Raw genomic sequence first — 27332 nt, forward strand, 5'->3', positions numbered from 1 at the left:
GATGCAGGGCTCATGGCGTGCTCTTTGTTTGCCCAAGATGAAGGGGTGCAAGCCCCGAAACGCGTCGGCACAGACAACGAAAAACACGAAGGTAACAGCAGGCTGCATGTTATGGCCGGAGGGCGGACCATGGTCGTGTTTCCCTTCCAAGCTCCAGAGCGTTTGCTTCCTATATCTACACACGGTGCCTGGCCGTGGGGAGGAGAACCATCCATAGCCGGTGAAAACACGCATCACAAGCTATGCGAGGCTGCTGTTTTTGAACTATTCGAGACTAAGTCAGCACCATGCTCCATATGCAAAATTGAGCCTGCTCGCACCTAACAGTGACTCACTAAGAGAAATATATTTTTAACAGATTTGAGGACCATGCCTGAACTTACTAAAAGGAGACTTACCTGCATCTTAAACTCCATTCCCCAGAATGCACCAGAGGCCAGCGCAATGTAACCACGCCCCTGGGATGAGAATGCACCAGAGGCCAGCGCGATGTAACCACGCCCCTGGGAGGCGGGAATGGTATCAATAAAGTTGGATAACGAAAGATGCAGGGCTCATGGCGTGCTCTTTGTTTGCCCAAGATGAAGGGGTGCAAAACCCCGAAACGCGTCGGCACAGACAACGAAAAACACGAAGGTAACAGCAGGCTGCATGTTATGGCCGGAGGGCGGACCATGGTCGTGTTTCCCTTCCAAGCTCCAGAGCGTTTGCTTCCTATATCTACACACGGTGCCTGGCCGTGGGGAGGAGAACCATCCATAGCCGGTGAAAACACGCATCACAAGCTATGCGAGGCTGCTGTTTTTGAACTATTCGAGACTAAGTCAGCACCATGCTCCATATGCAAAATTGAGCCTGCTCGCACCTAACAGTGACTCACTAAGAGAAATATATTTTTAACAGATTTGAGGACCATGCCTGAACTTACTAAAAGGAGACTTACCTGCATCTTAAACTCCATTCCCCAGAATGCACCAGAGGCCAGCGCAATGTAACCACGCCCCTGGGATGAGAATGCACCAGAGGCCAGCGCGATGTAACCACGCCCCTGGGAGGCGGGAATGGTATCAATAAAGTTGGATAACGAAAGATGCAGGGCTCATGGCGTGCTCTTTGTTTGCCCAAGATGAAGGGGTGCAAGCCCCGAAACGCGTCGGCACAGACAACGAAAAACACGAAGGTAACAGCAGGCTGCATGTTATGGCCGGAGGGCGGACCATGGTCGTGTTTCCCTTCCAAGCTCCAGAGCGTTTGCTTCCTATATATATATATATATATATATATATATATATATATATATATATATATATATATATATATTCACTTCTCACGGCGGTGCTTCCCTCGCGGCGGGGCTCGCCGCGTAATGTGAAAGCTCCAAAGTTGCCCAGCTGGCAGGGAAGCACTCACGGAATCAGCAATGCCCCATAGACTCTGGAACCCATGGAATGCAACCTGACGCGTTTCAAATAAATCTTCTTCAGAGGCCGTTTTCATGCGTATGATGGCATCAGGCGCCACACCTTTATTTAACCCTGCTACCTCCTGATAGGTTCCCACTCGAAGAGCGGTTACAGCAGTCTCCCACAGCATTGTGGTATATGTAGTGCGGCGCTAATATCACCTCTATAGGTGCCATCAACACATGTCCACTAATTCATGCCCTGGATGGGCTCCAAGCGTTGCAGAGTCTTAATACCGGCGCTGATCCCCTCGTTGCAAACTGAGCTGGATGCAAAGCTCGCCGACCCGCTTCACTTCTCACGGCGGTGCTTCCCTCGCGGCGGGGCTCGCCGCGTAATGTGAAAGCTCCAAAGTTGCCCAGCTGGCAGGGAAGCACTCACGGAATCAGCAATGCCCCATAGACTCTGGAACCCATGGAATGCAGCCTGACGCGTTTCAAATAAATCTTCTTCAGAGGCCGTTTTCATGCGTATGATGGCATCAGGCGCCACACCTTTATTTAACCCTGCTACCTCCTGATAGGTTCCCACTCGAAGAGCGGTTACAGCAGTCTCCCACAGCATTGTGGTATATGTAGTGCGGCGCTAATATCACCTCTATAGGTGCCATCAACACAAGTCCACTAATTCATGCCCTGGATGGGCTCCAAGCGTTGCAGAGTCTTAATACCGGCGCTGATCCCCTCGTTGCAAACTGAGCTGGATGCAAAGCTCGCCGACCCGCTTCACTTCTCACGGCGGTGCTTCCCTCGCGGCGGGGCTCGCCGCGTAATGTGAAAGCTCCAAAGTTGCCCAGCTGGCAGGGAAGCACTCACGGAATCAGCAATGCCCCATAGACTCTGGAACCCATGGAATGCAGCCTGACGCGTTTCAAATAAATCTTCTTCAGAGGCCGTTTTCATGCGTATGATGGCATCAGGCGCCACACCTTTATTTAACCCTGCTACCTCCTGATAGGTTCCCACTCGAAGAGCGGTTACAGCAGTCTCCCACAGCATTGTGGTATATGTAGTGCGGCGCTAATATCACCTCTATAGGTGCCATCAACACATGTCCACTAATTCATGCCCTGGATGGGCTCCAAGCGTTGCAGAGTCTTAATACCGGCGCTGATCCCCTCGTTGCAAACTGAGCTGGATGCAAAGCTCGCCGACCCGCTTCACTTCTCACGGCGGTGCTTCCCTCGCGGCGGGGCTCGCCGCGTAATGTGAAAGCTCCAAAGTTGCCCAGCTGGCAGGGAAGCACTCACGGAATCAGCAATGCCCCATAGACTCTGGAACCCATGGAATGCAGCCTGACGCGTTTCAAATAAATCTTCTTCAGAGGCCGTTTTCATGCGTATGATGGCATCAGGCGCCACACCTTTACTTAACCCTGCTACCTCCTGATAGGTTCCCACTCGAAGAGCGGTTACAGCAGTTTCCCACAGCATTGTGGTATATGTAGTGCGGTGCTAATATCACCTCTATAGGTGCCATCAACACATGTCCACTAATTCATGCCCTGGATGGGCTCCAAGCGTTGCAGAGTCTTAATACCGGCGCTGATCCCCTCGTTGCAAACTGAGCTGGATGCAAAGCTCGCCGACCCGCTTCACTTCTCACGGCGGTGCTTCCCTCGCGGCGGGGCTCGCCGCGTAATGTGAAAGCTCCAAAGTTGCCCAGCTGGCAGGGAAGCACTCACGGAATCAGCAATGCCCCATAGACTCTGGAACCCATGGAATGCAGCCTGACGCGTTTCAAATAAATCTTCTTCAGAGGCCGTTTTCATGCGTATGATGGCATCAGGCGCCACACCTTTATTTAACCCTGCTACCTCCTGATAGGTTCCCACTCGAAGAGCGGTTACAGCAGTCTCCCACAGCATTGTGGTATATGTAGTGCGGCGCTAATATCACCTCTATAGGTGCCATCAACACATGTCCATTAATTCATGCCCTGGATGGGCTCCAAGCGTTGCAGAGTCTTAATACCGGCGCTGATCTCCTCGTTGCAAACTGAGCTGGATGCAAAGCTCGCCGACCCGCTTCACTTCTCACGGCAGTGCTTCCCTCGCGGCGGGGCTCGCCGCGTAATGTGAAAGCTCCAAAGTTGCCCAGCTGGCAGGGAAGCACTCACGGAATCAGCAATGCCCCGTAGACTCTGGAACCCATGGAATGCAGCCTGACGCGTTTCAAATAAATCTTCTTCAGAGGCCGTTTTCATGCGTATGATGGCATCAGGCGCCACACCTTTATTTAACCCTGCTACCTCCTGATAGGTTCCCACTCGAAGAGGGGTTACAGCAGTCTCCCACAGCATTGTGGTATATGTAGTGCGGCGCTAATATCACCTCTATAGGTGCCATCAACACATGTCCACTAATTCATGCCCTGGATGGGCTCCAAGCGTTGCAGAGTCTTAATACCGGCGCTGATCCCCTCGTTGCAAACTGAGCTGGATGCAAAGCTCGCCGACCCGCTTCACTTCTCACGGCGGTGCTTCCCTCGCGGCGGGGCTCGCCGCGTAATGTGAAAGCTCCAAAGTTGCCCAGCTGGCAGGGAAGCACTCACGGAATCAGCAATGCCCCATAGACTCTGGAACCCATGGAATGCAGCCTGACGCGTTTCAAATAAATCTTCTTCAGAGGCCGTTTTCATGCGTATGATGGCATCAGGCGCCACACCTTTATTTAACCCTGCTACCTCCTGATAGGTTCCCACTCGAAGAGCGGTTACAGCAGTCTCCCACAGCATTGTGGTATATGTAGTGCGGCGCTAATATCACCTCTATAGGTGCCATCAACACATGTCCACTAATTCATGCCCTGGATGTGCTCCATGCGTTGCAGAGTCTTAATACCGGTGCTGATCCCCTCGTTGCAAACTGAGCTGGATGCAAAGCTCGCCGACCCGCTTCACTTCTCACGGCGGTGCTTCCCTCGCGGCGGGGCTCGCCGCGTAATGTGAAAGCTCCAAAGTTGCCCAGCTGGCAGGGAAGCACTCACGGAATCAGCAATGCCCCATAGACTCTGGAACCCATGGAATGCAGCCTGACGCGTTTCAAATAAATCTTCTTCAGAGGCCGTTTTCATGCGTATGATGGCATCAGGCGCCACACCTTTATTTAACCCTGCTACCTCCTGATAGGTTCCCACTCGAAGAGCGGTTACAGCAGTCTCCCACAGCATTGTGGTATATGTAGTGCGGCGCTAATATCACCTCTATAGGTGCCATCAACACATGTCCACTAATTCATGCCCTGGATGGGCTCCAAGCATTGCAGAGTCTTAATACCGGCGCTGATCCCCTCGTTGCAAACTGAGCTGGATACAAAGCTCGCCGACCCGCTTCACTTCTCACGGCGGTGCTTCCCTCGCGGCGGGGCTCGCCGCGTAATGTGAAAGCTCCAAAGTTGCCCAGCTGGCAGGGAAGCACTCACGGAATCAGCAATGCCCCATAGACTCTGGAACCCATGGAATGCAGCCTGACGCGTTTCAAATAAATCTTCTTCAGAGGCCGTTTTCATGCGTATGATGGCATCAGGCGCCACACCTTTATTTAACCCTGCTACCTCCTGATAGGTTCCCACTCGAAGAGCGGTTACAGCAGTCTCCCACAGCATTGTGGTATATGTAGTGCGGCGCTAATATCACCTCTATAGGTGCCATCAACACATGTCCACTAATTCATGCCCTGGATGGGCTCCAAGCGTTGCAGAGTCTTAATACCGGCGCTGATCCCCTCGTTGCAAACTGAGCTGGATGCAAAGCTCGCCGACCCGCTTCACTTCTCACGGCGGTGCTTCCCTCGCGGCGGGGCTCGCCGCGTAATGTGAAAGCTCCAAAGTTGCCCAGCTGGCAGGGAAGCACTCACGGAATCAGCAATGCCCCATAGACTCTGGAACCCATGGAATGCAGCCTGACGCGTTTCAAATAAATCTTCTTCAGAGGCCGTTTTCATGCGTATGATGGCATCAGGCGCCACACCTTTATTTAACCCTGCTACCTCCTGATAGGTTCCCACTCGAAGAGCGGTTACAGCAGTCTCCCACAGCATTGTGGTATATGTAGTGCGGTGCTAATATCACCTCTATAGGTGCCATCAACACATGTCCACTAATTCATGCCCTGGATGGGCTCCAAGCGTTGCAGAGTCTTAATACCGGCGCTGATCCCCTCGTTGCAAACTGAGCTGGATGCAAAGCTCGCCGACCCGCTTCACTTCTCACGGCGGTGCTTCCCTCGCGGCGGGGCTCGCCGCGTAATGTGAAAGCTCCAAAGTTGCCCAGCTGGCAGGGAAGCACTCACGGAATCAGCAATGCCCCATAGACTCTGGAACCCATGGAATGCAGCCTGACGCGTTTCAAATAAATCTTCTTCAGAGGCCGTTTTCATGCGTATGATGGCATCAGGCGCCACACCTTTATTTAACCCTGCTACCTCCTGATAGGTTCCCACTCGAAGAGCGGTTACAGCAGTCTCCCACAGCATTGTGGTATATGTAGTGCGGCGCTAATATCACCTCTATAGGTGCCATCAACACATGTCCATTAATTCATGCCCTGGATGGGCTCCAAGCGTTGCAGAGTCTTAATACCGGCGCTGATCTCCTCGTTGCAAACTGAGCTGGATGCAAAGCTCGCCGACCCGCTTCACTTCTCACGGCAGTGCTTCCCTCGCGGCGGGGCTCGCCGCGTAATGTGAAAGCTCCAAAGTTGCCCAGCTGGCAGGGAAGCACTCACGGAATCAGCAATGCCCCGTAGACTCTGGAACCCATGGAATGCAGCCTGACGCGTTTCAAATAAATCTTCTTCAGAGGCCGTTTTCATGCGTATGATGGCATCAGGCGCCACACCTTTATTTAACCCTGCTACCTCCTGATAGGTTCCCACTCGAAGAGCGGTTACAGCAGTCTCCCACAGCATTGTGGTATATGTAGTGCGGCGCTAATATCACCTCTATAGGTGCCATCAACACATGTCCACTAATTCATGCCCTGGATGGGCTCCAAGCGTTGCAGAGTCTTAATACCGGCGCTGATCCCCTCGTTGCAAACTGAGCTGGATGCAAAGCTCGCCGACCCGCTTCACTTCTCACGGCGGTGCTTCCCTCGCGGCGGGGCTCGCCGCGTAATGTGAAAGCTCCAAAGTTGCCCAGCTGGCAGGGAAGCACTCACGGAATCAGCAATGCCCCATAGACTCTGGAACCCATGGAATGCAGCCTGACGCGTTTCAAATAAATCTTCTTCAGAGGCCGTTTTCATGCGTATGATGGCATCAGGCGCCACACCTTTATTTAACCCTGCTACCTCCTGATAGGTTCCCACTCGAAGAGCGGTTACAGCAGTCTCCCACAGCATTGTGGTATATGTAGTGCGGCGCTAATATCACCTCTATAGGTGCCATCAACACATGTCCACTAATTCATGCCCTGGATGTGCTCCATGCGTTGCAGAGTCTTAATACCGGTGCTGATCCCCTCGTTGCAAACTGAGCTGGATGCAAAGCTCGCCGACCCGCTTCACTTCTCACGGCGGTGCTTCCCTCGCGGCGGGGCTCGCCGCGTAATGTGAAAGCTCCAAAGTTGCCCAGCTGGCAGGGAAGCACTCACGGAATCAGCAATGCCCCATAGACTCTGGAACCCATGGAATGCAGCCTGACGCGTTTCAAATAAATCTTCTTCAGAGGCCGTTTTCATGCGTATGATGGCATCAGGCGCCACACCTTTATTTAACCCTGCTACCTCCTGATAGGTTCCCACTCGAAGAGCGGTTACAGCAGTCTCCCACAGCATTGTGGTATATGTAGTGCGGCGCTAATATCACCTCTATAGGTGCCATCAACACATGTCCACTAATTCATGCCCTGGATGGGCTCCAAGCATTGCAGAGTCTTAATACCGGCGCTGATCCCCTCGTTGCAAACTGAGCTGGATACAAAGCTCGCCGACCCGCTTCACTTCTCACGGCGGTGCTTCCCTCGCGGCGGGGCTCGCCGCGTAATGTGAAAGCTCCAAAGTTGCCCAGCTGGCAGGGAAGCACTCACGGAATCAGCAATGCCCCATAGACTCTGGAACCCATGGAATGCAGCCTGACGCGTTTCAAATAAATCTTCTTCAGAGGCCGTTTTCATGCGTATGATGGCATCAGGCGCCACACCTTTATTTAACCCTGCTACCTCCTGATAGGTTCCCACTCGAAGAGCGGTTACAGCAGTCTCCCACAGCATTGTGGTATATGTAGTGCGGCGCTAATATCACCTCTATAGGTGCCATCAACACATGTCCACTAATTCATGCCCTGGATGGGCTCCAAGCGTTGCAGAGTCTTAATACCGGCGCTGATCCCCTCGTTGCAAACTGAGCTGGATGCAAAGCTCGCCGACCCGCTTCACTTCTCACGGCGGTGCTTCCCTCGCGGCGGGGCTCGCCGCGTAATGTGAAAGCTCCAAAGTTGCCCAGCTGGCAGGGAAGCACTCACGGAATCAGCAATGCCCCATAGACTCTGGAACCCATGGAATGCAGCCTGACGCGTTTCAAATAAATCTTCTTCAGAGGCCGTTTTCATGCGTATGATGGCATCAGGCGCCACACCTTTATTTAACCCTGCTACCTCCTGATAGGTTCCCACTCGAAGAGCGGTTACAGCAGTCTCCCACAGCATTGTGGTATATGTAGTGCGGCGCTAATATCACCTCTATAGGTGCCATCAACACATGTCCACTAATTCATGCCCTGGATGGGCTCCAAGCGTTGCAGAGTCTTAATACCGGCGCTGATCCCCTCGTTGCAAACTGAGCTGGATGCAAAGCTCGCCGACCCGCTTCACTTCTCACGGCGGTGCTTCCCTCGCGGCGGGGCTCGCCGCGTAATGTGAAAGCTCCAAAGTTGCCCAGCTGGCAGGGAAGCACTCACGGAATCAGCAATGCCCCATAGACTCTGGAACCCATGGAATGCAGCCTGACGCGTTTCAAATAAATCTTCTTCAGAGGCCGTTTTCATGCGTATGATGGCATCAGGCGCCACACCTTTATTTAACCCTGCTACCTCCTGATAGGTTCCCACTCGAAGAGCGGTTACAGCAGTCTCCCACAGCATTGTGGTATATGTAGTGCGGCGCTAATATCACCTCTATAGGTGCAATCAACACATGTCCACTAATTCATGCCCTGGATGGGCTCCAAGCGTTGCAGAGTCTTAATACCGGCGCTGATCCCCTCGTTGCAAACTGAGCTGGATGCAAAGCTCGCCGACCCGCTTCACTTCTCACGGCGGTGCTTCCCTCGCGGCGGGGCTCGCCGCGTAATGTGAAAGCTCCAAAGTTGCCCAGCTGGCAGGGAAGCACTCACGGAATCAGCAATGCCCCATAGACTCTGGAACCCATGGAATGCAGCCTGACGCGTTTCAAATAAATCTTCTTCAGAGGCCGTTTTCATGCGTATGATGGCATCAGGCGCCACACCTTTATTTAACCCTGCTACCTCCTGATAGGTTCCCACTCGAAGAGCGGTTACAGCAGTCTCCCACAGCATTGTGGTATATGTAGTGCGGCGCTAATATCACCTCTATAGGTGCCATCAACACATGTCCACTAATTCATGCCCTGGATGGGCTCCAAGCGTTGCAGAGTCTTAATACCGGCGCTGATCCCCTCGTTGCAAACTGAGCTGGATGCAAAGCTCGCCGACCCGCTTCACTTCTCACGGCGGTGCTTCCCTCGCGGCGGGGCTCGCCGCGTAATGTGAAAGCTCCAAAGTTGCCCAGCTGGCAGGGAAGCACTCACGGAATCAGCAATGCCCCATAGACTCTGGAACCCATGGAATGCAGCCTGACGCGTTTCAAATAAATCTTCTTCAGAGGCCGTTTTCATGCGTATGATGGCATCAGGCGCCACACCTTTATTTAACCCTGCTACCTCCTGATAGGTTCCCACTCGAAGAGCGGTTACAGCAGTCTCCCACAGCATTGTGGTATATGTAGTGCGGCGCTAATATCACCTCTATAGGTGCCATCAACACATGTCCACTAATTCATGCCCTGGATGGGCTCCAAGCGTTGCAGAGTCTTAATACCGGCGCTGATCCCCTCGTTGCAAACTGAGCTGGATGCAAAGCTCGCCGACCCGCTTCACTTCTCACGGCGGTGCTTCCCTCGCGGCGGGGCTCGCCGCGTAATGTGAAAGCTCCAAAGTTGCCCAGCTGGCAGGGAAGCACTCACGGAATCGCTTGGAGCCTATCCAGGGCATGAATTAGTGGAAATGTGTTGTTGGCACCTATAGAGGTGATATTAGCGCCGCACTACTTATACCACAATGCTGTGGGAGACTGCTGTAACCGCTCCTTGAGTGGGAACCTATCAGGAGGTAGCAGTGTTGAATAAAGGTGTGGCGCCTGCTGCCATTATACGCATGAAAACGGCCTCTGAGGAAGATGTATTTGAAACGCGTCAGGCTGCATTCCATGGGTCCCAGAGTCTGTGTGGCATTGCTGATTCCTTGAGTGCTTCCCTGCCTGCTGGGCAACTTTGGAGCTTTCACATTACGCCGGGAGCCCCGCCGCGAGGGAAGCACCGTCGTGAGAAGTGAAGCGGGTCGGCGAGCTTTGCATCCAGCTCAGTTTGCAACGAGGGGATCAGCGCCGGTATTAAGACTCTGCAACGCTTGGAGCCCATCCAGGGCATGAATTAGTGGACATGTGTTGATGGCACCTATAGAGGTGATATTAGCGCCGCACTACATATACCACAATGCTGTGGGAGACTGCTTTAACCGCTCTTCGAGTGGGAACCTATCAGGAGGTAGCAGGGTTAAATAAAGGTGTGGCGCCTGATGCCATCACACGCATGAAAACGGCCTCTGAAGAAGATTTATTTGAAACGCGTCAGGCTGCATTCCATGGGTCCCAGAGTCTGTGTGGCATTGCTGATTCCGTGAGTGCTTCCCTGCCTGCTGGGCAACTTTGGAGCTTTCACATTACGCGGCGAGCCCTGCCGCGAGGGAAGCACCGCCGTGAGAAGTGAAGCGGGTCGGCGAGCTGAGAATCATGCTCAGTTTGCAACGAGGGGATCAGCGCCGGTATTAAGACTCTGCAACGCTTGGAGCCCATCCAGGGCATGAATTAGTGGACATGTGTTGTTGGCACCTATAGAGGTGATATTAGCGCCGCACTACTTATACCACAATGCTGTGGGAGACTGCTGTAACCGCTCCTTGAGTGGGAACCTATCAGGAGGTAGCAGTGTTGAATAAAGGTGTGGCGCCTGCTGCCATTATACGCATGAAAACGGCCTCTGAGGAAGATTTATTTGAAACGCGTCAGGCTGCATTCCATGGGTCCCAGAGTCTGTGTGGCATTGCTGATTCCGTGAGTGCTTCCCTGCCTGCTGGGCAACTTTGGAGCTTTCACATTACGCGGCGAGCCCTGCCGCGAGGGAAGCACCGCCGTGAGAAGTGAAGCGGGTCGGCGAGCTGAGAATCATGCTCAGTTTGCAACGAGGGGATCAGCGCCGGTATTAAGACTCTGCAACGCTTGGAGCCCATCCAGGGCATGAATTAGTGGACATGTGTTGTTGGCACCTATAGAGGTGATATTAGCGCCGCACTACTTATACCACAATGCTGTGGGAGACTGCTGTAACCGCTCCTTGAGTGGGAACCTATCAGGAGGTAGCAGTGTTGTTATTCTCTGAGGCGGAAGCCGGAGAACTGTATTTGCAACTCTGTGTTTTAAAATATCACTCTTGTCACTTTATTCTGATTTTAACCCTCGCTGAGCTCACCTGCTTAAAAAAGCCCGATCTGAAGGCGCTTGACAGCCCGTCACGACCACCCCTGAGACAGCGACCCCAGCGCTGAACAGGGAAACGCCCAAAGGCGGCAGCCACGCCCTCTGCGAGGCCACGCCCCCTCTAACGAGTACAAAACGCTGACTGGAAGCGGAGTGCACTCGTGTGTTGTTATTCTCTGAGGCGGAAGCCGGAGAACTGTATTTGCAACTCTGTGTTTTAAAATCTCACTCTTGTCACTTTATTCTGATTTTAACCCTCGCTGAGCTCACCTGCTTAAAAAAGCCCGATCTGAAGGCGCTTGACAGCCCGTCACGACCACCCCTGAGACAGCGACCCCAGCGCTGAACAGGGAAACGCCCAAAGGCGGCAGCCACGCCCTCTGCGAGGCCACGCCCCCTCTAACGAGTACAAAACGCTGACTGGAAGCGGAGTGCACTCGTGTGTTGTTATTCTCTGAGGCGGAAGCCGGAGAACTGTATTTGCAACTCTGTGTTTTAAAATCTCACTCTTGTCACTTTATTCTGATTTTAACCCTCGCTGAGCTCACCTGCTTAAAAAAGCCCGATCTGAAGGCGCTTGACAGCCCGTCACGACCACCCCTGAGACAGCGACCCCAGCGCTGAACAGGGAAACGCCCAAAGGCGGCAGCCACGCCCTCTGCGAGGCCACGCCCCCTCTAACGAGTACAAAACGCTGACTGGAAGCGGAGTGCACTCGTGTGTTGTTACTCTCTGAGGCGGAAGCCGGAGAACTGTATTTGCAACTCTGTGTTTTAAAATCTCACTCTTGTCACTTTATTCTGATTTTAACCCTCGCTGAGCTCACCTGCTTAAAAAAGCCCGATCTGAAGGCGCTTGACAGCCCGTCACGACCACCCCTGAGACAGCGACCCCAGCGCTGAACAGGGAAACGCCCAAAGGCGGCAGCCACGCCCTCTGCGAGGCCACGCCCCCTCTAACGAGTACAAAACGCTGACTGGAAGCGGAGTGCACTCGTGTGTTGTTATTCTCTGAGGCGGAAGCCGGAGAACTGTATTTGCAACTCTGTGTTTTAAAATCTCACTCTTGTCACTTTATTCTGATTTTAACCCTCGCTGATCTCACCTGCTTAAAAAAGCCCGATCTGAAGGCGCTTGACAGCCCGTCACGACCACCCCTGAGACAGCGACCCCAGCGCTGAACAGGGAAACGCCCAAAGGCGCCAGCCACGCCCTCTGCGAGGCCACGCCCCCTCTAACGAGTACAAAACGCTGACTGGAAGCGGAGTGCACTCGTGTGTTGTTATTCTCTGAGGCGGAAGCCGGAGAACTGTATTTGCAACTCTGTGTTTTAAAATCTCACTCTTGTCACTTTATTCTGATTTTAACCCTCGCTGAGCTCACCTGCTTAAAAAAGCCCGATCTGAAGGCGCTTGACAGCCCGTCACGACCACCCCTGAGACAGCGACCCCAGCGCTGAACAGGGAAACGCCCAAAGGTGGCAGGCACGCCCTCTGCGAGGCCACGCCCCCTCTAACGAGTACTAATGTGCCGTCCATACCAGCGCAGCGGACGAGCGCAGCGGGAGCGCCGTTTGCGCGCCAAAGGCGCGCCTAAGGTAAGCCCGTCTGTGCCCGTCCGCGCACGACCGGGCACAGGGCCAGAACCCCTGCCCAAAGCAGCCAATCCTAAAGTAAGGTACTCACGCAGAGAGCTACTATGCCTCAGACCCCCTACGTCCTCCTGCGAGTACACCCATGATCTAAATGGACCTTTCATTCGCTGCTCTTTATGTAAGCCAGTCCAGCTCACGCTCCCCACAAAACCTCACAAACCCGTATCCCTCAAACTGGCCTCACTAAACTGTCGCTCACTTCCAAAACACTCGACACAAATCAACCATCTCATAGAAGACCTGGAGATAGATGTCCTCTTCCTCATGGAAACGTGGCTTGCCCCACATTCACAATCAGACATGGCACTAGCAACCCCACCGGGCTACTGCATCCAGTCCCTACCCCGCCCTTTAGGCAGAGGCGGTGGTGTCGCCATCATCCATCGAGACCATCTCCACTGTAAAACCAGTGAGGCGCAGATTATTGACTCAGAAAGCCTCCACTTCACCATTAAACTGAACCCAACTAACTCACTTATAGGAATACTTGTGTACCGCCCCCCCGGTCCCCCAGGTCCCTTCGCTAGCTCCCTCCTGGACTCTGTCACAACCCTGGCCAACTCCCTATCTAACTTTATGATAGTAGGTGACCTGAATCTACATCTGGAAGACCCGGCAGACTCGGTGGCTAACGACCTGATCCTAGATCTGGCGGCACTTGACATTCACCTACTCAACTCCGGAGCCACCCACATCAGGGGTCACCTATTGGACCCGGTGTTCACTAGCTCCCCCTCGATGCAAGCGAAGAAGGCCCGTCCCCTCCCCTGGACAGACCACTTCCTAGTCCCCTTCCAATTACCTGATACTCTCAGGAAACCCCATAAACTTCCCACTTATAGCAAGGACAGGACCTGGTCCAGACTCCCCACGGAAAAATGGGCCAACACTCTTTAAAGGACCACCCCTGCTCATGCAGAAGACCCGGCCACCGCAGACAAAAAATTCAGGGACTGGATTACTTCCTCCCTGGACCTAGTACTCCCACTTAGAACCAGGGAAAACAAAAATGGCAAACCTGGGTCAGCCCCATGGTACACCGCGGACCTCCGTATACTACGCAAAAATTGCAAAAAAGCCGAACGGCTTTGGAGGAGAAACTGGCAGCATGCCAACAAAGAAGCCTATCAGACTACAGTCAGACTCTATAAAGAGGCCATCAGACAAGCTAAAACCTCGCATTACGACTCGCGGATACAGGAATCTTCTAACTCAGCCAGAGAATCCTTTTTAATTGTAAAGGAGCTGCTTAAAGTCCCCATCACACCCTCCCCCACCACTCCCATAGTCGACAGAAGTAATGAGCTAGCGAATTACTTTAATGACAAAATCACCCGTATCCTAACATCCCTCCCCCCCCCCGGTTCCACCAGTCACATGGAAAGCCGCTTACCCCTAGACCAGGCGGAAAGTAACCCACGCCCCATACTGTCAACTTTCCGGCCAGTAACCAGCCTAGAGGTAGAACAAACCTTAACGAAAATAAAAAGCGGATCACCCCTGGACCCAGCACCAATCAGGTTCCTTAAAACCGTAACCTCAGTCATCATACCCACTGTTACGGAACTTATCAACAGCTCGCTCGCCCACGGATCTGTCCCCGACAACTGGAAGAAAGCTGTGGTAAAAGCACTTCTAAAAAAACCTCAGCTGGACCCAGCAGATATGTCTAATTACCGTCCAATATCTTTACTCCCGGGTATCAGCAAAATAACCGAGAAACTGGTAAATACACAATTATCCCAGTTCCTTGAAACCAACAACTTGCTCAGACAATCCCAAACTGGCTTCCGCCCGGGCCATGGTACAGACACCGCACTTCTCGCCGTCATTGAAGAAGCCAGGCGCAAACTGGATTCAGGAGGATCAGTGGCAGTGATCCTCCTGGACCTAAGCGCAGCCTTCGACACAGTTAACCATCGTGTCCTTCTTCATAGACTGGCGGATGCAGGGCTCACCGGGACGGCACTCAGTTGGATTAAATCCTTTCTTACAGGGCGCACGTTCCAAGTGTGGGACGAAAACCACCACTCATCCATCCTTCCACTTACAAGCGGTGTCCCTCAGGGCTCCTCCCTGAGCCCGACGCTTTTTAATGTATACATGGCCCCTCTTGAGGACGTGGTAACACCATTCAACATAAAAATGGTAAACTATGCTGACGATACTCAGCTGGTCGTCTCCCTGTCCCAACTGATCGACCACCCAGAAAACCTGACCAACTGTCTTACAGGAATCCATAACTGGATGAATAACTCATCCTTAAAACTAAATGGGTCAAAAACGGAGGTGATGCTCCTAGGAAAACAATGGACGACCATCCCTCCAGCACTCTGGCCCGACGTGTTCGGGGAAATCCCCCCCCCAAAACGTGAAATTAAGACACTCGGTGTGTGGCTCGAACCAGAACTTACCATGAAAATACAAGCAACCAAAACTTCGGGTACCTGTTTCGGGCTGATGCGCACGACCCGCAAGATTCTCCCCTTACTGCCACCCACCTCCAGGAAACTACTCATCCAGGGACTGGTACTGTCCCGCCTGGACTACAGCAATTTGGTCTACCTGGGAGCCCCTGAGGCCACACTAACGAAGCTCCAGCGGACACAGAACGCGGCGGCGCGCCTGCTCACCAATACCCCCTCTAGAATGTCCGCCAAGCCGGCCCTCAAGGCCCTGCATTGGCTCCCTGTGCGCCAAAGGGTGCACTTCAAAGCGATGTGTACTACACATAAGCTGATCAACGGATCGGGCCCTGCGATCCTCAGCAAAATGATCACCCCCTACACAGCAACCAGACCCTTACGATCCCAGAATGAAAACCTGGCTAGCATTCCTAGATTTAAAAGATCTCGCACAGGAGGACGACAATTTTCCGTTCAAGCTGCCGCCGGATGGAATGCTCTTCCCCGCTCCCTCAGACTGGAACCCAACTACCTGCCATTTCGCAAGAAATTAAAGACACATCTATTCCCTAAATAAAATCCCCTTCAAATGTCTCCCCCCTCTCCCTTCCCCTCATCAGGATCACAACTCTCACAGCGCGGGGATGCCCTTGGGTCACCAGGCGCTTTAGAAATCGTTAAATAATAAATAAATAATAATAATAAAGGTGTGGCGCCTGCTGCCATTATACGCATGAAAACGGCCTCTGAGGAAGATTTATTTGAAACGCGTCAGGCTGCATTCCATGGGTCCCAGAGTCTGTGTGGCATTGCTGATTCCGTGAGTGCTTCCCTGCCTGCTGGGCAACTTTGGAGCTTTCATATATATATATATATATATATATATATATATATATATATATAAACTAAAAAAAACATAGGTTTCAGGCCTTATATAGTTAGGAATTAGCATTTAAAAAACCTTGCAAATTCACTGAAAAAACCATAGGTTTCAGTCCTTATATAGTTAGGAATTAGCATTTAAAAACCTTTGAAATTCACTCAAAAAACCATATATTTAAGGCCTTATATAGTTAGGAATTAGCATTTAAAAAACCTTTGAAATTCACTCAAAAAACTATACGTTTTAGGGGTGTTATAGTTAGCTGGACATTTCACTCATAAAAAACCATTGAAATTGCTCCTATATAGTTAGTTGTACTAACTATATTTCACGCACCCGCAATCCACTGCTGATGATGTCACATATTACATCATTCATGACATGGTCAGTGACATCACTGATGACATCTCAAAAGACATCACTGATGACATCATCCAGTGAATGTGGTTTGCTTCGTTATTTTAATATGCATTATATATATAGCAATTTGCATTGAGGAATGAGTGGATATATAAAAATGGGGAACATCCTTTTCAACGCAACTTTTACCACGCAGTGCCTTTACGACGCAACTATTACAACGCATGTCATTACAACGCGTAGCGCTGGGGGGCGCTCTAGGATAGGGAATAGATTTAATTTACTATCCAACACCTTCCCTACTATCCACAGGGACTGGAGTTGGAATAGTAAATTAAACTATTCACTATCCAGCACCCCTTAACGCTATGCGTTGTAACAGCATGCGTTGTAAAAACTGCGATGTAAAGGCATGCGTGGTAAAAGCATGCGTTGTAATGTCATACATCCTATAAAAATAAATATTTGGATGGAGGATTTAGTAGCAGTGTAATTGACTGTTTACTTTAACAATGTATAGTGTCTCACTAAATATAGTGGATAGTGACTAAACTGTGTGAATATCTGTATCACTTTGTCAGTTGTGTAAACTGGTTCTCCAGTTGGTTACTAGCTATGTGAAACTCTATATTAGTTATTAATTAGTTAACTGAGCATTTGTATGGGAGAGTGAATGTGTGTGTGGTTCGGTGGGGGGTGTGTGATTGCCCAAAGATGTGTGAATAGTTGATTCAGTAGATATATGAAGTTAAAACTACATGTTCTAACAGTTGTTTGGGTGAGTGAATATCTTTATGGGTGTGGTGATGAGCAAATATATTTCTCAATGGTACATGTCCAACAAACTAGAAAAGTAAAAGGCAGTGTATGTGTCAGTTGTTGTATGTAAATAAGTATACATAAGACGCAATGATTGTGTAAGTGACTATATGGATAACTGTATACTTGTAATAATGATTTTATAATACACTAAGTATGACTTACTATCTAAATGAATAGATGAAGTGGTGTTTGTATAAGTGTGTAGCTATGTAAGTATGTAAGTATGATCCATTGTTTGCATAAGTGAGTAGGATAACTTCATATGTGAATAGGTTGTGTGCTGGTGTGTAATGTGGATATAGGTGTATATATATTTTTGATAGTGTTCTATTGTTCATTGACAGCATGTATGAGTGAATCAACAGGTAAGTGATTAGATGTGTGTATTCATCTAGGAATCACTGAGTGGGTTTTTAGATACTTGTATTGCTGTGTCAATGGATTCAAATATGATACTCTGTATTTTACAAAGAGTGATGAAAGATTTTACTAGTGTATGAAAAGGTGTATGTGATTGTCACGTGGGTGATGTCATCAGTGATGTCATCAGTGATGTCATTTGAGATGTCATCAGTGATGTCACTGACCATGTCATGAATGATGTAATATGTGACATCATCAGCAGTGGATTGCAGGTGCGCGAAATATAGTTAGTACAACTAACTATATAGGAGCAATTGCAGTGGTTTTGTATGAGTGAAATGTCTAGCTAACTATAACACCCCTAAAACTTATAGTTTTTTGAGTGAATTTCAAAGGTTTTTAATTGCTAATTCCAACTATATAAGGCCTTAAACCTATGTTTTTTTCAGTGAATGTCAAAGGTGTTTTAAATGCTAATTCCTAACTATATAAGGCCTGAAACCTATGTTTTTTTCAGTGAATTTCAAAGGTTTTTTAAATGCTAATTCCTAACTAATATAAGGCCTTAAACCTATGGTCTTTTCAGTGAATTTCAATGGTTTTTTACATGCTAATTCCTAACTATATCAGGCCTGAAACCTATGGTTTTTTCATTGAATTTCGAAGATTTTTTAAATGACAATTTTTAAATGTATTAATTGTTATTTTTTTATACTGATTTACTACATTTTTGCAGGCAGGTGTTCAGAGGGCACGCCCCCTTTTTACATTACTCATGACATGGTCAGTGACATCACTCATGACATCACTGATGACATCTCAAATGACATCCCTGATGACATCACTGATGACATCATCCTTGTGGCAGACCTCCTCTCACTGTAATATAACCTTTGATACACACGATCAAAAATAGAAACTAACATTTTCAAAAAAATGGAGATACCAATTCCAGTTAGAACAACCTATTGAGTAATCCAAAAATCTACATACATATCCACTCATTCACCAACAGTTCTATATAGTCACTCATAGATGTACTCCCTCATCATTTGTACTCATACACCTATATATATTCTGTTATACACCGACACTCATCTATAGAGTTACTCACACACATACTCACACATGCAAATAAACTATCAAATATCCATTTACTTTCATATACAGCTATACACCCACCACTACACTAACTTCTACAGAATCATAGACATACTTACTCTCTTAAACAATCACTTATAGAAACACATACTTATTTATAAAGGAAGTCTTACAATCTCTCACTCTCAGATATACTCACTTATATACATCAATACTCACATATACTAGTTTAAAACATATGTATTTACTCATAAAGATAGTATTGAGACAGTTATTCACTCACTAACACACCCATTCACACATTCATCCACCCACACAGTCCTGCACACATACTGTCTTCAAAACACATACAAACAGTGAGTCAGTCATTCATGCATCTGTGATGAGTTGGAAGTTTGACTGCCACGGAATCTCCTGTATTGTTCTCAGTAAATCACTGGTATCCTTTATGTATGAACTTAGCTTTGCGACATAAGGGATTAGAAAATAGTCAATGTAGTTTGTCAGTGGTTCAAGGAGAGAATTTTTTGCCGATAGAATTGGGCGTCCTGGAGGTGTTCTTGAGTTTTTATGAAGCTTTGGTAGGAAGTAGATGGTTGCAGTAACCGGGTAATCCACTGTTAGATATTTTGCTTCTTCAGTATCTACTAAGTTTTGTCATGACCATGTTCTGATTTATATATCAATTTGCCTTTTGATATCCATTGTTGGATCCCTTTGTAATTTCTCATAGAAATTTGTGTCCTCCAGCTGACAATGTGCTTCCACAATGTAGGCATTGCGATCCCAAATTACAATGTTTCCGCCTTCATCGGCAACTTTTATGTCGATTTCGTTGTCATCCATTAATTTTATGAGTGCTTCACGCTCATCTCTTGTTAAATTGTCTTTGTATTTGGATCTCCATATGTTGTATAGATCTTGCACAACGGCCTCTTGGAAAACATCTATTTTATTTCCAGGAGGGAATTGGGGATAGAATTTTGAATGTGAATGTTTTTCACTAAGGCCAACTCCTAATTATGAGCATGCTGCATCTAAGGATAATTCCTGTCCTTCCTCTGCATTTAGATTCAACAACAGTAAATAATCATCTGATTATTTTGCAAGTAGGGATGAGGTAGGTTCCTTTGTAATTTTTGTTGGTTTTGGTTTATCCTTGTTTTCTAAAAAGAACTTCTTTAATTTGATTTTCCGCACATAAAGATAAAGATCAATTCTGGTTTGGGCTAGGTCCATTCCTTTTTTGGGGCAATAGTTTATGCCTCTTTTTAAAACTGATGTTTCGGCCTCAGTTATTTCTCGTTTAGATAGATGTACAATTTGCAGCTCATCTATTTCCGATTTTTCTTCTGTTTCATGCTTCTCGTTTGAGCCCCTTCTCTTTCCGGCAACCCATCTCCGCCTTTGTCCTCTCCTTCTCAGTTTTGTCAGTACCAGTTTCTTCCACGCCCTTTGCCTCGTTGTTGAAACTGCAGCGTTCTGCTTTGTTCCCACTGGCGTTGTTGCAGAACAAGTCGCATATCCCCTAAAAAATTGAGCCTTGTGTTTTCTGCTATATTTTCTTGCTCATCGCTACTTTGGTTTGTTGAGGCAAGTGAGGAAAAACTGCTTGAGGAACTCCCCAAGTTACCCATAAAAGGTGATTTTTTGAAAAGGTCAAACTTTCTAGCAAAAGTAAAAAAACGGCCTTAGGCATAATCTAATTTATTGTGTTTACGTTGCCTGACCACTTCCTCATGTTTTTCTATTTGTGCTTCCAAATCTTCTTTGAATTTGGTCATTTCTGCATTTAATTTTTGTTTCGATAGGTCTTTTTCTACCTTTTTTAATTCCTCTTTAATTTTTTGTAAAGCAATATCTATATGTTTTGTTAGTATTTTGATTAGATCCAAAGATGAGTTCAGGGTGTATTCTCCCCATTCCAGTAAGAGTTCATCAGATGCATCCTGTTGATTTTCCATTAGCATAATTCTTTGTCCCTTTGGTACACGGCGCACTTCTAGATATTTATATATAAAGAACCCCACCCGAAGTCTCTGCCTGTGGCTCCTTCCTTTAACGCCATTGGAGGGTTTTGTGGATTTGCTCGTGTCAGCCAGAGACATGTTAAGGAGCTCAGTTTCTTCAAGTGGCTGTCTGCCTCACTGGTTCCTGTGAAAGCAGCTTTCTTTGTTGCCAAGGTATTGGCTAGCGGCAGCTCACCTACGGAGTACAGGAACGCGAGGGACACTGCTGGCTAGCAGACCGTGACTGCACGGAGGAGTTTGGTGCATTGTCACAAACCAAAGGTTCAGCAGACCTGCGCTCTGTAGGTTGAAACGTCAAGCGGGGACTCGAGGGGTCAGGATGTAAGAATGGCAACTACACTACGTGCGCCCAGCTTTACTAATGCCTGTAAACTTTGATTTCCCCACATCACGCTATCCCAGATGAACTGCATTCTGGGAGTTGGAGTTTCTACAGTGACTGCAACAAGGCGGATGATCACATGGTTGGGGCGGCACTTGTAGTGCATTCCACAATGGCTGCGGCTATTTAAACTGGTCGCTATGGACATGCGGTGGAGCAGGGGGCGTCTGAAGAAGGAGAAGTCCGAAATGCATTATGCCTTATCTGTTTTCCAATAAAGAACCCACCCGAAGTCTCTGCCAGTGGCTCCTTCCTTTGACGCCGTTGAAGGGTTTTGTGGATATATTACCTACTTGCGGTCGCCAGTAGGTATATATAGTTAGGATTTTTTCTCTATGGGATTTTTGAAAATTCTATGTCTAATAACTTTGGCGTTTGTGGATGGAATTGGCTGAAATTTTCTGGAAAATGGAACATTTGGTTTCTGAGCAGCCCCTGGAAATTTGGGGGGGGTTCGTCAAGGGGGGGCCGAGAAAAAAGGGGGGTCCCAAAACGTGTTTTTAACATTGAGTTTTCCATAGGGCGGTTGGCCTCACTTTTAGCCCGAACGGCTGAATGGATTTCCACAAAACTTGGCAAAATTGTAGGGACTGGTAGCCCGATGTGCCTTTGCTAGGTCTCAATATATGTACTTCAGTGGATTTTGAGAAATTAACGTTCAAAAAAAGATATATATCTGTAACAGCGGACCGGGCAGCGCTCCGGTTCGCGGACTTTTCGCGGTACGGAGCTTTGTGAAGCGAAGCTGATTGGTTCTCCGGCGTCTGTGAACATTCCAAACAGTCCGTAGCGGCCGCCATCTTGTCTCTCGGTAGGATCGAGAGACAAGAGGAGGCCAAAGCGAAGGGGCAAATGACCATAAGGGGGCATAGTAGATCCTCGCTGACCCCCTAGGTTTGATGTGGAGGTTTTAAAAGGGCCCCGCGGGGCAAAAAAAAATAATAATAATAATAATCGAGCGGCTGAATGGATTTGCACGAAACTTGGCAAAATATTAGGGACTGGTAGCCCGATGTGCCTTTGCTAGGTCTCAATATATGTGCTCCAGTGGATTTTGAGAAATTAACGTTCAAAAAAAGATATATATCTGTAACAGCGCTCCGCTTCGCGTACTTTTCGCGTTACCGAGCTTTGCGAAGCTGATTGGTTCTCCGGCGTCTGTAAACATTCCAAACAGTCCGTAGCGGCCGCCATCTTGTCTCTCGGTAGGATCGAGAGACAAGAGGAGGCCAAAGCGAAGGGGCAAATGACCATAAGGGGGCATAGTAGATCCTCCCTGACCTCTTAGGTTTGATGTACCATTTTGCCAAGTTTGGTGTAATTCCGTTCAGCCATTCAGGCTTAGACGTATGTAAATGTCCTATGGAAAATTGCATGGGGAAAACACATTTGAAAGTGTTGAAATTTAGAACCAATTAAAATGTTACTTTGGTTTTGTATTTGTGTGTGATGAAAGTTAATTGGTTATGTATATATCTCAAATGAGAGGAAACCACAGCCATTTTGTGATACTACTGTCTGAGGTACATTTGTGAGGAATTTTTGGTGGTCAATTTCTGGTGTTTGATTTACACAGTACTAACACTTCTCCTACTTTTAAAAAGGTGAGTTGTTAATTTGTGAGGGGAACTATGTTGTACACTTGAAGATAATTTGAAAAATGTTTTCTGTTATTTATTTGCAGTCCTTCTGTTATACTAAATATTTGATAAAGTTAGTTTTATATTATGTATTACTAAAAACGATAAATGAAAGTGATTATTTTTTTCTGCAATTTACAGCAAGCAATTTCAAAATAAAATGGCTCACAATGAAGAGACCGTGGCAATTTCTTTTGAATTATCCACTACATTGATTGAAATTGACAGCACCAATAATGAAATATTGTCACAAGGAGGAGATGACTTGAATGATTTTTTTGATCAATCTGTTGATGGCGAATTTATCGAATGTTTGGAGACCATAGAGTTACAAGAATCATCATTGCAGACTTTTAATGAGGAGATTCCAGATGAGATGATTGAAGAGGAAATTCCTGATGAGGACATGTTACTAGTTCTTTCAAATTTAGAAAATTCAGAAGAATAAATTTATATTTAGAAATCAAAAATTGTTTGAGACATTATTCATTTTTATTTTTTATTTATGAGGTTGTAGCGAAGTGATTGTAGTATAAAATGAGACTTATAGTATAGAGTGCAACATTTTTATGTTACATGGTAAGTTTACTCATATTTACTTCCCTTCTCCCACTATATTATCTCCAATGTGTATTTGACATCTCTTCTTCATCTCCGGCCTCCTTTCTCTCACTGTGTGTCTCTGATGCATCTTATCGCTGCTATTTTGTGTAATTACAGAAGAGAGTAAAATAAAATAGTTCGGAACGTGAAAAGGGGGCAAAGTAGAGTACCCCTCACCCATTAGGCCTTCTCAGGCGGTCCCAAAAGGATCAGTTTCTGCTTTCCTGAGAGATTATGGTATGAGTTCCATATACCACAATAACTTGCATTACAACATGCAAGATATCTATCTCCTATTACCAACTTTTGGAGATATTCGCGCTAAGCGCGAATATCTCCAAAAACTAACACCTGCCCTGAGCAGTTCTTAGCCATGTTATCCAATGGGAGGTGGATAACATGGCTAAGAGCATTAGCTCGGTAATGCATGAATATCGCTGACTTTTTAGCGATATTCATGCATTGCGGCCGTTTTTTATCGCATTTGCGATAAACCTTGATAATAGCAAGGTTTATCTTCGATAATTTCTGACGATGCTTAGCGGTAAAAAATTCGTTGGTAAGCATCGTTAGCGATAAATATCGCTTAACTTTGGTAATATGCACCAACGTCTGTTAACGTTCGATTCGAAGGAAATGAGGAAGTGTTGAAAAACATTGTTTGCGCCATCTTGCCTTTTTTGAAATGCCACACTTTTGTCGTGCACGGCAGCCATTTTAGATGCCTTGACCAGACCCACTCTCTGCACGCTGTCGATTCGTAGCATGGCTCCCCACCCTCGCAAGCATCTTCCCCAGGCACTGGTTACCCCCGCTCTCTGTCTTATGCATGGGCAATAAACCTCCCCCCATCTGCGCTGCTCTTCCCTGAGAATCACACTCTGTGCCCGCCCGACACCTCCCTTTCGCCCTATTCACTACCGCACCCTCTGACACTCCTCTTCCTCTGTGTCCGATTGTCCAGGCTATCAGCTAGCCCTGCAGATGTAGTTTATGGCCCCAGCTGTAAAGAATCACCCCTCTTCAAAGGAGTTATAGTAGATCAAGGCCCACACCCGATGAGATCCGTCACACCACACGTGTTCCTACTATCTGAAAACCATCCTGTATTGTGATTGGGGAGGGGACCGAGCCTGAAGCGGAAGATTCCAGGGATGACTCTTTGTACATCAAAGTTTTTACATTTATGTGTCACATTAAAAATATATAGCACTCCAACAAAGTAGTAGGATTATAAAACTTTAATAACTTATAAATATATACAACGAAACAAAAACAGTAAAAACATTTAAACAACGAAGAGACCGTGGCAATTTCTTTTGAATTATCCAATACATTTATTGAAATTGACAGCACCAATAATGAAATATTCTCACAAGGAGGAGATGACTTGAATGATTTTTTTGATCAATCTCTTGATGGCGAATTTATCGAATGTTTGGAGACCATAGAGTTACAAGAATCATCATTGCAGACTTTTCATGAGGAAATTCCTGATGAGGACATGTTACTAGTTCTTTCAAATTATGAAAATTCAGAAGATGTTGCCTGGGTGCCGCACTGATTTGGGTATCCGGCGTGGGGCGTCCCGGGGGGTGGATTGTCAGTAGCGGTCTGTTGTGCAAATAGTTCCAAGGCAGCAGAAAGCGCTGAAATCTGGATGTCACGAAGGTGATGTCTAGTAAGTTGCCGCCCAGCAAATAACGGCGTGGGGCGCCGCGGGGGTGAGTGAGTCCAGTAGGCACCACAGCTATACTTACCGGCATTGCAGAATTACTGCTGGGGACAATGCCTGTGCTGTAGCAGGGTCACAGCAGAAACAAAAAGGATTCTGTTGAAGATGTTGTTGGTTTTCAATTTGAAAACAGTTCTGGTGTCAACTGCTATGCTAATGTAGTGGTTAATGTTTTGTTTTCTCTAGAAAATGTAAAAGAGGGGGAGGCAGTCCAAAGTTCTGGTAAAAGGGCAAAGGAAAGGATCGGTGGTTTGAACTATCAGTCAAAAAGGGGAGGGGGTGCAACAATTTTTCCTACCGGGTCACAGTGTGCTTTCACCGGAACTGAGGTCTGCAGGATTCTAGTCATTCAAAGTGAGGCTGGCGCCAGCATGGGAGCGCCGACGTCCCGCGGATACAGTTTCGTCACTCCACGGGCGATCATGGCAGTCATTCCCCATCGGGGGTGTCTGCGGGGGTCGGAGACTCCCGCGGCTCCTCTAGAATCTTCAAGGTCGTGGAGGACTACGGTGATGGAGTCAACCAGTGACCGGGCCATTTCTTTATGCTGGGCCCGCTCTTGCCAGGTCGACCGCCATTTTGAGAGTTCGGTAGCTACTGGCGATCGCGGGGTCAAATGAGCGGACGGGCTCCACCCTCCTGGGCGAGACGTTGCAGCATCGCCACAGTGGAAGAACCCTTTTCCGGGCGCCTGGAGCGCTGAGGGTGCAGGTGGGAAGCCTCCACTGGGGAGGCGGGAGAGGCCTGTTCGCACCGTCTCTCCCTCCCAGTGCACCCCACGGCGTCTCGCTTGAGATTTGTTATGGCCGGACCAGGCGATGAGGACGAGGGGGGGGGGTCGGAGGCATGTGCAAGACATCCCCCCCATGTGTTGTCAAAGCCATTATTGAAGAAAGAAGAAATGTCCCGTCCGTCTTCGGGCCGGGCTTCCGGTGGATGTCGGCCGGACGCCCCTTGCTCTGGCCCCATGAACGGGTTCCTTGGTTTATCGGCTGCAGCCGGATCCCATCGGCCCCGGCCGTTGGTGGCCGGACCGGTAGAGAATGTGGCGGGACTACCTGCAACTGTCAAGGGCCACCGCGGCCGGACTGGGAGAGAGAGGGGAGGGTCGAGGACACGGACATTCCCCCCCCTGCAACTCTCCAGCGTTGTCAATCCCCCTGGCCGGGTCCCGCTGGCCTCGGCCTCTCCTCCGGCTACACCCTACGTGATGATCTCCTGGCCGAGGCGTGGCAGCAGGACCCGTCTCATATGTGTTGCTTCCGGCTGGGCGTAGCCGAAAACCTGTTGCCCTTTGGAAGTTTCTAGAATGGGGCGGATGTCTACTGACTTCTATCTTTCCCAGTTTGCCGTTATTTGGCCGTGGCAGGCGGTGGGACAGACAGGTTTTGGGGCAGTGAGGGGCGATGTTTTCAGGTTTCTTATTACAGGCTTACTTCTAACGTTTCTTGTTTCTAGGACAATAATAGGTTTTATCATTACGTATAGTTATCGTTTCTTTGTTTGTTATTTAATAAAAAGTTCATCAGTGGCCTACTGATTTTCGTTTTCCTATTCCTTTCTTTCCAGGTTGTTTCATGCTAAAGTTTCTGTTAACAGGATACAGTGATCACTTCGTTATTATTGCATATGTCCTTTTCACTTGGGGTGCTCTCTGGTCGGGCCAGATGACGTATCTCTAGTAAATGGTCCGGGTGAAACAGGTGCATCAATCAGTGGGGAGTAGATAGGCATGACAGATTACAACGGGGGAGAAAGGTCCGCATTACCTACCCTTTCACTACTTGCAAAGATTTTCCTACGTATATTTGCAAACAGGGAATACCTCCAAAAAGAACCAATTTCCAAACAGTCAATGTTTGGGCAAACAATCAATCAATGAGGAACGAAATAGGCACGACGTGTTAAAGGTTTGCGTTACCTACCCTTCACTATCTGCAAAGGGAGAGAGAATATTCCTATTCTTCCTCGTTTGCAGGCAGAGAAGATCCTTAAGAGAACCAACTTCGAACAATTCAATGCTCGATTCAAACAATCAACAAGGGGTACTGTGAACACAAATGGACGCCGCTTATGTACATACACATTGCTATTTTCAACAGGTTGTTCTTAATGTTTCTATTTTAGCGAG

Source organism: Lissotriton helveticus, chromosome 4_1 (genome assembly GCF_964261635.1).
Source record: "Lissotriton helveticus chromosome 4_1, aLisHel1.1, whole genome shotgun sequence".
Lineage (NCBI taxonomy): Eukaryota > Metazoa > Chordata > Amphibia > Caudata > Salamandridae > Lissotriton > Lissotriton helveticus.